Source organism: Lactuca serriola, chromosome 8 (genome assembly GCF_051521515.1).
Source record: "Lactuca serriola cultivar US96UC23 chromosome 8, Lser_US96UC23_V15, whole genome shotgun sequence".
NCBI lineage: Eukaryota > Viridiplantae > Streptophyta > Magnoliopsida > Asterales > Asteraceae > Lactuca > Lactuca serriola.
In genome coordinates this window covers 259,163,618-259,174,405 of record NC_136415.1, presented here as the reverse complement: position 1 = coordinate 259,174,405, position 10,788 = coordinate 259,163,618, and the positions used below count along the sequence as shown (strand labels likewise).

At 45.6% G+C, this 10,788-nt stretch overlaps 1 non-coding gene across 1 annotated transcript; it reads left to right on the top strand.

Moving 5' to 3' along the window:
- Positions 1-882: 882 nt before the first annotated feature.
- On the top strand, positions 883-989 carry LOC145071714 (small nucleolar RNA R71). The gene has a single exon (XR_013690721.1). It is a non-coding gene; the product is annotated as a small nucleolar RNA R71 (small nucleolar RNA).
- Positions 990-10,788: the final 9,799 nt, after the last annotated feature.

Sequence of the window (10,788 nt, the reverse complement as noted above, 5' to 3'; positions counted from 1 at the left end):
TGGACTCGGCGAGTAGAGTCTGTTTCATGCAGAATTTTATTTTGATCTTCTTTTTCCGCGTCCTCCTTTTGCAAGTCTTTGGGTGATTCATTCTGAATGGGGGCCAGAGGAGTAATTATCTTCCCAATTCTTGTTGTGGCTCTGTTTATGTGCGCGCCTCGTGGGTTATTTTTGGTTTTACTAGGAAGTTCTCCTGGTGATCTTTGATTGATTTGTTGAGCAAGTTGCCCAAGTTGTGTTTTGAATGTTGTGGATAGAGGCTTGCTAGTTTCTAAGCATGGTTCTTGTTTCTTGGATTGCAGCATCATGATCATTATGTCTCTTTTCTGAAGCAGCTACAAACTTGGTAAGCATCTCTTCCAAACTTGGTTTTCTTTCTTGTGCCGACTCCTCCTTTTAGTAAAAACCTCTTCCCTTTTTCTTGTACTTCTTATACATAGCCTTCTTGTACTTGTCATAAGGGAGCCACTCCTTCTTTGGTTTGCGCCAATCTTCATCATATCGGTCCCCACTTGAGTAACATACTTGCACCTTCTTATTGCAATTTTCATCCAAGTCGTAGTCTCTAGTAAGATGGGGCCCATTGTAGTTCTCACAACCCACCCGAATAGCATGTATCGTTTGATCCATTTTTTCCATCCTCCTATCCATGGTTTTTAGCATAGCCACGACTGCTGACAAGTCCTCTGAAGCTGCATAGACGGTCCCCTAGTCACATCATTTTTTGGATTATGGTATTCTCTAGAATGCTTAGAGAATTCTTCAATCAATTGATTTATCATTGGGGGTGCCTTCTTCGTGAGTGGACCTTGTGAGTCAAGTAATTGCCTTGGGGTAACATTTACTCCATCATAAAAGATGGAGACTTCTTGTTGACTATTGTGGTCATGATGTGGGCAATTCCTTAGCAGGCTCTTGTACCTCTCCCAAGATTCATATAGTGACTCTCCAGCTTGTTGCTCAAAGTTAGCTATGGCTTTCTTTAACTTGGATATTTTGGATGGTGGAAAGAATTTATCAATGAACTCCTCTTTCAGTTGGGCCCATGTAGTGATAGATCCGGGGGGTAATGACTTGAGCCAATCCTTTGCAGCACCCTTCAAAGTAACCAGAAGCATGCGAAGTAGCTGAGTTTCCCGAGGCACATTTGGAATGTGACATCCCCATTTTCACGGCCAGGAAAGACCGATTTTGTTTATGCTTTATAAAAATCAGAGTACTTCTTTTCGTAAAAATGTTGCGGAATTTGTTCCCAGAAAAATACGATAAATACGTTATCAAAACCTTTTCGAAGAAACATATTTTATTCATTTTAAAACGTTTGGGATGTCATTGTGAATATATGAACATAAGCATAAACGGAACTTACATTTATTTACACTAGTGATCTACATCTCTTTAATCTCTCAGTGTAATGTCACTTCATATCGACACCTGTGGTATAAATAAACTGAGTGGGTTAGGTTGGGAAACCTGGTGAGTACATATGGTTTTAAACCCACAATAATATAATTATTATGTTTAAACAATTAAACAATCAACCCAATTACCCATCCCCATTATCTTCTTTATTCTTAAGGATCTACCCAAAGAAATCAGCTATTTCTCATTCATTTATTCCTAAGGAGTATCCTAAGGAATAGATACGAATTCCATCGTTGTAAATGACACATCTCTCAAGCACAACTGCTAATTCTGTCACTAGGGCGCAATTGCCAAAATTGTGACATTCTCTATGGGGCGCATCTGCCGGAATAGTCCTTTAGGCGCATCTGTCGGGGTTATGAGGTTCTCTATTAGGCGCTTCTGCCGGGTTTTATTAACATTATCGTTTTCGAGAGTCCACTTGCAATACATATCAATGGGTTTTTAGAGTACACCGGTGAACACGTCGTTCACAACACCTACAGGTTGCGAGCGTGCTAGTGTTCCAATGGACTGTCTAGAATAGTCCATGGTTGTCATCCATACTCTGCTGAATGACGGGGCCATCACTTGGGAAAAAGGCTTCTCACATCATCCACCTCTCACCCTCGCCTCACAGTCTATTTCACCTCTCAACTTATCATCCAACTCATATTTCATCTATTACATCTACCCATGTCTTACCCTAACATTTTCGTAGATATAAAATACATATACAGTTTAAATCATTTAAAACGTGTACAAAATCGTTCACCCAACATAGATAGCAAGTATTCAGATAATATGCACACATAGCACGTAATTTATATAAAATACTTCATATCTATGTGTAAGCTGAATGTAACTATGCACTCACCTGAATGGTGGTGACTCAGCACTCGGACAACACTTTGATACTCTCAAAACAACTTTCCTTCGATAAAACCTAGTACCAATACCACTAGGGTTTAGTCTAGTGATAACCGCGACAAATTAATAGTCTGACTATTATTATTATTACATAAGCGTTAAATAACACTCAATATAACTCATAATAATAGCCCAAATAATTATTTTAAGGACCTAATAACATTACTATAATTATTTGAAAGCTATATTAAAAGTTGCGTAAGCGTAGCTCACTTACAGCGGATTTTAAAGTAAATCGGAACTTTATTTGGAGCAGCGTTTCGAAACTGAAAGACCCTTTTTCTTGGGACTCCAGGAGCCTCGGGACTTCCTTAGGGTGCTAGGGGTTTTATCTAGGGTTTAGGGGGCTCAAAATAGGCTAGAGAGAGAAAGAAATTAAAGAGAGAGAAAAAAGATTTTGTGTGTTTTTCTTTGGCAGCCCTCGCAGCCTATTTATAGGTGCGAGCCCTCGATCATACGCTGGGCGTACAACAACACTACCCGGGGCGTAGTTCGGATAAGGCTACAGGTGGATCCAGCTGGCTCGCACTCGGTCTCGGACGGATAAGGCGTGAAGGTACGCTGGGCGTACCAACCTTGGACGTGGGGCGTAATAGCGAGGGTTACGTGGCGGGATCCGAAGCGCGTTTCTTCATTAGCGATGGCTGGCCCAGATGCTGCCACGTTACCAGCTCCTCACCAGGCTTCGCAAATTCGACTAAAATCTTTAAAAATTCGTAACTTTCGCGTACGAGCTCCGTTTTTGACGTTCTTTATATCCACGCGAAGAAGGGAACGTACTCTACAACTTTCGTTTAGACTTCATCGGCTAATTTTGAATCGATTTTAAATTTTATATTATTAACAGGCGGGGACAGGATTGGTCCGTTAAATCCTCATAACTTCTTCATCCGACATCCGTTTTCGCCCATCTTTTTCTTGTTACGCTACTATTAACGAGATCTTTGATTCTCATTTAGGTTGTGTCGGCTAAAACCACACGGTCTATTATTCGAATTTCGGGTTGTACACTACTAATCCGAAACTTCGAAAAATCATAACTTCCTCATACGAAGTCAGGTTTGGGCGTTATTTTTATCGATGTTCTTAGTTTAACATATTCTATGACTTTTGTTTAGATTTCTAAGGCTAAATATCACTCTATCATAAATTCACTATTTACGCTTCCCGGTGCCGTGACGGTTCCGTCGTGAAACTTCGACGTTATAACTCGGATTTCGGTGTTATTTATATGTACAGAAACCTTGTGACATATTCTAAAACTTGGTTAAGATTATTTATTCTAAATAATATTTTGTCGAAAAGTCGTTTTTGACCCCTATTGCCTCTAAATTGACTAGCCCGGATCTGCGGGCGTTACAATTATCTCCCCCTTAGGATGATTACGTCTGGGAATCATCAACGAAACAGGGCAGTATAATGACTCAATATGTTATCTGTTCATCCTAGGTAATAACTGTAACTTCTATGTTGCTTCGAACGAGCATCTAACTCTTGGACTCCTTGACTGCAGGCGGTGCTCGGTCTTGCACCTGCTCGTTTGACTTTCAATCACGACCTTCGTGTCACAACCTCATTCTTTATCAGAGACTCCTTCTTCTTAGCAAACTTAGGATAAGTTAATTTGATTACTACAATTGACCGATTTGTCATATTCTAATGACTTATCATCGTATGTAGCAATGCTTAGACTCGGGTCTCTTAGAGTCAAATTCTGGAATGGATTATACCTTCCTTCATGGTCTAATGTGATATAATCACATTTTATCATGTTGCATTTCTAGCTACCAACTTCTTTAACAATGAGCGCAATACTTCTATTGATCGCTTTGATTTCAATTGTTTGGTTTAAGTCGGACGCTACATCAAACTTGGTTCTCTGAACCACGTAACCTACTCATCGTAGTCGGACTCAATGTGATATGACTACCAGGGTCGGGATAACAACAATTTTCTTAGTCATTACCAAAACAATGGTAACGACATACTTGAATAAAACAAAATCAATTATTATCTTATTGGTAACCTTGTGACCTTCCCTGATCCAAGTGTGAGTCCTGTGCTTTCGGTAGTATAGGCCTCTACTACCATTCACACCTACTCATACTCTTCCCAAGTATTGTCCTATAGTTTTTCCAAGTCACTATACAAGAACATCACATAACAGCTTAACACATCAAATATCAAAATGAAGGTTTTTATTATTCCTTGAAACTATTGCATAGGTGTTCAAGTTCACCCTAGTCTATGCCTCTAATAGGCTACATCATATGATTCTATGGCTACGTCATAACTCGACCTTCGGATGTCAAGCCTTCACTCCTGAATCCTCACATTGTCATCTGCTTTGTCAAGGATCATTTGAAATGCTATCGCCTTTGGCTTTGGCGGCACATTTGGCTTTGTAGCCCCCTCTCTCTTTGAGCAGTCTTGCTTGAAGTTCCCTTCCTCGTTACATCCATGACACACCCTTTTGTTAAATGTACACTCGTTGGCATAATGGCCATGCTTCCCACACTTGAAACAAGTCACATCCTCATCGTATTTTCCAGAGTGTTTCTTGTTGCACTTCTCGCACCATCTTTCTTCACTCCCTCCTCAAACTTCCTCTTTTTGCCAACCTCGGTCTTGTTGGCGGTCCTTCCCTTGATCATCTCCTCAACTGACTTGGCAGCCCAGATAGCTGCCTCCAAAGTAGGTGCCTGACGTACTAGCACCGCATACTCCCAAGGAAGTTGTAGCACCTGGTTCCTAGTACGTAAATCTTATTCGAGTATTCTCCTTCTTTTGCCTTGGACTCGGCGAGTCATAGGTCCGACCCGCCGAGTAAGGACGGGACCTGGGACATGTTTAAGTTGGCGACTCAGCGAGTCCATATTTTGGACTCGACGAGTCACCGTTGTTGGATGAAACCCTAAGTTTCAGGGGTTTGCACCCTATTTAAACAACATATCCGCCCCAGGCCAGCCCCCATTCACCCCCCAGATCTCCCAACCCTCGTTCTAATCTTGTTCCTTGAGAGTTTGAGGCTATTGTGTGTGTTCTTGAAGACTTTGAGGCAAGAAGGGGAAGTAGATCAAGAGGAAGGAAAGCCATCCAAGCATCATTGTGTTCTTTCAGCAGTTTCATTGAGGTATACCCCATCTTCCCCTGTTTCTAAGCTTAAGGTTTCATTTAAGACATTCTTGAGCCATTCCCCAAGCTAGTATGTGCATAATGTTTCGTAATAAGTTGATTGGCCTCTAGATCTAGGCAAGATTGAGCTTCAGGAGCTCAGATCTGTTAGCTTTATGGACCCATGTTGCTTGTTCACCCTAGATCTACCCTTTTGAGGCATTTTGAACCCTAAAATCCATATTGGTGAATATCTACACGTAAAGTTGGAAACTTTACGTGTGATTCGTGTCCCAAAAGTCCAGATCTGTTAATGGCATGGACTGGAATCGAGCAAATCGGTGTATTTAGTGGGTGCATGGCAACGACTCGGCGAGTCTGTTCGCGAGTCTCCGAGTTTGTCCCCTTTTTGTAGTGTCGAGTGAGCAGTGAGTCACAGGGTGTGACTCAGTGAGTCGGAAGTTGAACTCATCTATGGGGGTACTCGGCGAGTCAATGCCCTGACTCGGCGAGTTCAAGGCAATCTCCCTAGATCAAGAACAGACTCGGCGAGTTGTTCATACAGCTCGGCGAGTCTTAGCATAAGTGTTCATCGGATGAAGATGAACTCGACGAGTTGTTCATACAACTCGGCAAGTAGGATGAAGGACTTGAGTATCTGTTAAGAAGGAGAACTCGTCGAGTCGTCGCCTAACTCGACGAGTAGGAACGGGATTTAGGACAAACGTTTGGGGTAGGGACTCGGCAAGTTGGAAAGCCAACTCGGCGATTCAGGTCAACTGGAAGTTGACTCTGACTTTGACTTAGGGCTGGACCAGGGGTAAAATGGTCATTTTACCCAAAGGACAGTTAGTAGTGTTTGATTGAGTATGTTGTGGTGATTGCAGCCGGAGGATTTCCGGAGCAGCAGCAGCAGTCAGTCAGTTTCCGCTCAGATCAGCAGCTACTTCGAGGTGAGTTACCTTCCAGTAGCGGTGGGTCTACAGCCAAAATGTCGGCCCACCAATAGGAGTTGTATCTAGATGATTGTCTCTGTGATATTCATCTAGGGATTACTACTACCTGTGTTGTGTTTATATGCTAGTATGACATGATGCTACATGCTAGTGACAGTAGGGGGAGATAGTCCCCGAGATATCCGGTCGGTAGGGCCGAAGGGGTAGTCATACCCAGCCATGTTAGATAGATACTGATATTGCGATACATGTTATGTGGTAGTAGTAGAAAGGAGAAGTAGTTCTCCAGTATCCGGTTGAGAGGACCGAAGGGGAGGCTAGCACCCAGATATGCTAGGCAGAATCCGGTCGAGAGGACCGAAGGGGAGGCCAGCACCCAGATATGTTAGGCAATGTTCGGTCAAGAGGGCTGAAGGGGTAGGTCGGGCACCTAGATATGCCTGACAATATGTGTATGAGGTGTGGTTATATGGTATGTGGTACAGTGGGGGAACTCACTAAGCTTTGTGCTTACAGTTTATAGTTTCGGTTTCAGGTACCTCTTCATCGAAGGGGAAGGAGCCGGCGCGGTAGCGGCACATCATGCACACACACGGGTTTCCGCACTTACGAGATTCTCTGGGATTTATACTCTGATATTTGATGATTGTATGATTTGACTTTTAGACATGGCTTACGTTTTGTTATGGTTTGATCAAACAATGTTTTTAACTATTAATGTTTTTCTATAAGTAACGCTTTTAAAACGAAATTTTTGGACGTAAAATTTGGGTCGTTACAAGTTGGTATCAGAGCCCTGGTTTGAGGGATTCGGACTCACCTTCGGGGGTGTCTGAACTCAAATCGAGGGATTAAAAGATTTTCTAAAAGAAAATGTTTTCTAAAAATTGAGAAAAGAGTTTGAGAAAGAACGAAGTGTGTGATGTGCGCGACCGGCCGAGCTTAAGTAAGTATTCCCCAAAGTACCCATACAAGTTTATGTTATGTTTATCAGATTTTGTAGAACAGCATGCTAGAATAGGACTAAGGATCTAGGAGCGATGCCTTATGTGCCTGCTTTATGTGTTCCAGCTGTATGAGAATTGCATGCTAGTATCGAGTAGACAGCAGTAGGGTAGCCTGTTAGAGTTGTGCCCGATAGTGTGAGTTAGCACTGTGTGCTAGTTCAGTTTCCATCCATGAGAGCGGAGTTGCTTGAGGTTGTTTCCCTTGTCTGAATGTTGCTTGCTTCGTGCTATGTGGGACTCCGAATAATGGGAATTAGCCATTAGACAAATACGTCACGTCACATGCGATCAGAATTGAATAATCTTAGAGTGCCGGACTTGATCCTACTGCGCAGCTCTTGTTTGAGTCCAACCGTTGTAGGGATGAGTCGGGTACTCGAAGGACTATTTGAGTCTCGTCGCATGTGATGGTATTCGGGTGATGGCTAATTGGCATTACAAGGAGGTCTGCAACAGCTGAGGACTGGATCGAATAGAGTCGGATATTTCCTAAGGCGAGCCTGGGATGAGTATAGGAGTGATCAGCAATAGGAAAAGGGATCTGGTGGAGTCGAGGCGGTCCTTGAAGAAGGTACGGATAGATGTGGAAGGTAGTATGGGCCCGTACTACTGAAAGCAGAGGATTCGTACCCGAACCAAGGAAGGCCAAGACAAGACCGGGGAACTTGTGAGTAGTTGTGATCCCTCAGGAAGTATCAATATCTCTAATTATTGTTGTAATGTATTGCAGAATGGTGGTACTTCGATCGAGGCCGGTGGATGGCGGTTCAGGAGAGGGGTCAGGTTCGGGATCAGGTTCCGAGCCGGTAGATGAGGGACTACACGAGTTCATCGCGTCAGAGATCACCAGGGGCATCCTTGAGTCGACCCCCATCCTCTTTGGGTCGATCAAGGAAGGGTTCATGGAGTTGATGGAGGATCGCCTGCGGGCATTCAGGAGTGACTTGGCATCTAGCCAGTCGGGATCTCGCACACTGTCCTTCAAGGACTTCAGGGGCAGTGGTGCACCGGATTTCCATGGGGTGAAAGACCCCATTGCTTCCAGGCGATGGATTGCAGACATCGAGTCTTCCCAGTTGACTAGCTTCTGCCCCGAGGGGTCGAAGGTGAGGTATGCAGCCGAGTGTTTATGGGATCGAGCCCGGGATTGGTGGGAGTCAGTGAGTGACTCGTTGGGGGCCTCAGTTATCGAGGCTATGACCTGGTTGGACTTCGTGACTAGGTTCAGGGCAGAGTTTGCACCGGCTGTCGAGCTTCAGCAGCTGGCCAGGGAGTTTCTGGATATGAGGCAGACGACGAAGACTGTGGCGGAGATCACTACCAAGTTCCGGGAGAGGGCTTTGTTGGTGCCCCGGTATGCTGGTGACGAGGATATGAGGAGGACTCGTTACCACGATATGCTACGAGCTGACATCCGGGAGCATGTTAGCTTTTCGGCTTGCCCTACGTTAGACTCTATGATTGCCAGGGCGAGGGAGAGGGAGATAGATTTGGAGCACATCCGGAAACAGAAATTAGAGGAGGGTCAGGCAGGAGGGGCTCCGGGGAAGAAGCCCAAGGGATTGGATGCGGGGCCGAAAGGCCAACAGGGACGGGGATGCTGCAGGAAATGCGGCAAGACGCATGAGGGAGCGTGCCGGTTCGGATCATCAGGCTGCTACAAGTGCGGCAAGTCTGGGCACTTTAGCAGGGATTGCACTGCTCCGGCAGCAGTTATTCAGACATCGGAGTTGCTGTGTTTCCACTGCAACCCGAGGGGCCACAAGAAGGCCAATTGCCCCCAGTTGTCAGTTTTAGCGCCGGTGAAGGCGCCAGCTCCAGCGACCCTGCGGATCACGGATGGCCGGCAGGCCAAGGCAGAGACTCCGGTGGTGAGGAGCCGAGCATTCCAGTTGACTACCGAGGAGGTACGCACCGCACCCGATGTGGTGACGGGTATAATTCTTTCCCTCTATTTTTATTTTTATGATGATATGATATTGATATGTGCTCCGTATATATTTGTATGCATTAGGATCGTTCCATGTGAACGGCATCCCAGTTCAGGTATTGTTCGACTCGGGTGCATCCCGATCGTTTGTTTCTCTTGCGCTTAGCAAGAGGTTTCATGAGACTTCAGGCGAGTTAGATTGCCCTTTAGAGGTAGAGATTGCTGATGATCGATCGGTGCGAGCATCGATGGTGTTTCGAGATTGCGTTCTGCGTTTGTTTGAGGAGCGTTACCTGGTAGACCTGGTTCCCATTCCGTTGCGTGGGAACAATGTGATTATTGGCATGGATTGGTTGAGCCCTAATGGGGTGGTGATAGATTGCGCGCAGCAGCTAGTGCAGGTCAGGACCCCAAGCGGGGGAGAGTTAGTGATTCATGTCGAGAGGTCGCAGTGTGGACCCGCTGTATGTTCAGCAGCGAGGGCTAGGCGCTATCTCCAGCAGGGATGTGCAGGGTATGTCGTGTATGTGATGGATACCCGTGAGGCGGGTAAGGCGACAGTGAGCGAGGTTCCGGTGGTTCGGGATTTTGCAGATGTTTTCCCGGAGGAGCTACCTGGGATACCTCCGGAGCGACAGGTGGAGTTCAGGATTGACCTTATCCCCGGTGCGGCTCCGATAGCCAAAGCACCGTATCGGTTGGCTCCTCCCGAGATGTAGGAGTTGTCCACGCAGCTGCAGGAGCTGCTGGACAAGGGATTTATTCGTCCGAGCAGTTCGCCTTGGGGAGCCCCGATTCTATTTGTGAAGAAGAAGGATGGGTCGCATCGGATGTGTATAAATTACCGGGAGTTGAACAAGGTAACGGTGAAGAACCGTTACCCACTTCCGAGGATTGATGACCTCTTTGACCAGCTTCAGGGAGCATCTTGGTTCTCCAAGATTGACTTGCGTCCGGGATATCATCAGATGAGGGTCAGGGAGGAGGATGCGTAGAAGACAGCGTTTCGGACGCGCTATGGCCACTATGAGTTTGTGGTGATGCCGTTTGGGCTCACCAATGCTCCTTCCGCGTTCATAGACCTCATGAACCGCGTGTGCAGACCGATGCTGGATCGGTCTGTGATAGTCTTTATCGATGACATCTTGGTATATTCCAAGACTCAGGAAGAGCATGAGGAACACCTGAGGGAGGTGTTGGAGACCCTGAGGAGGGAGAGCTTGTATGCCAAGTTCTCCAAGTGTGAGTTCTGGTTGCGCGAGGTGCAATTTCTTGGACACCTCATCAACCAGAACGGGATTCTGGTCGATTCGGCCAAGGTTGAGGCCGTGATGAGATGGGAGGTTCCGAAGTCTCCATCTGAGATTCGGAGTTTCCTGGGATTGGCAGGCTACTATCAGAGATTTATTCAGGATTTCTCCAAGATAGTCGTGCCCCTGACGCGGCT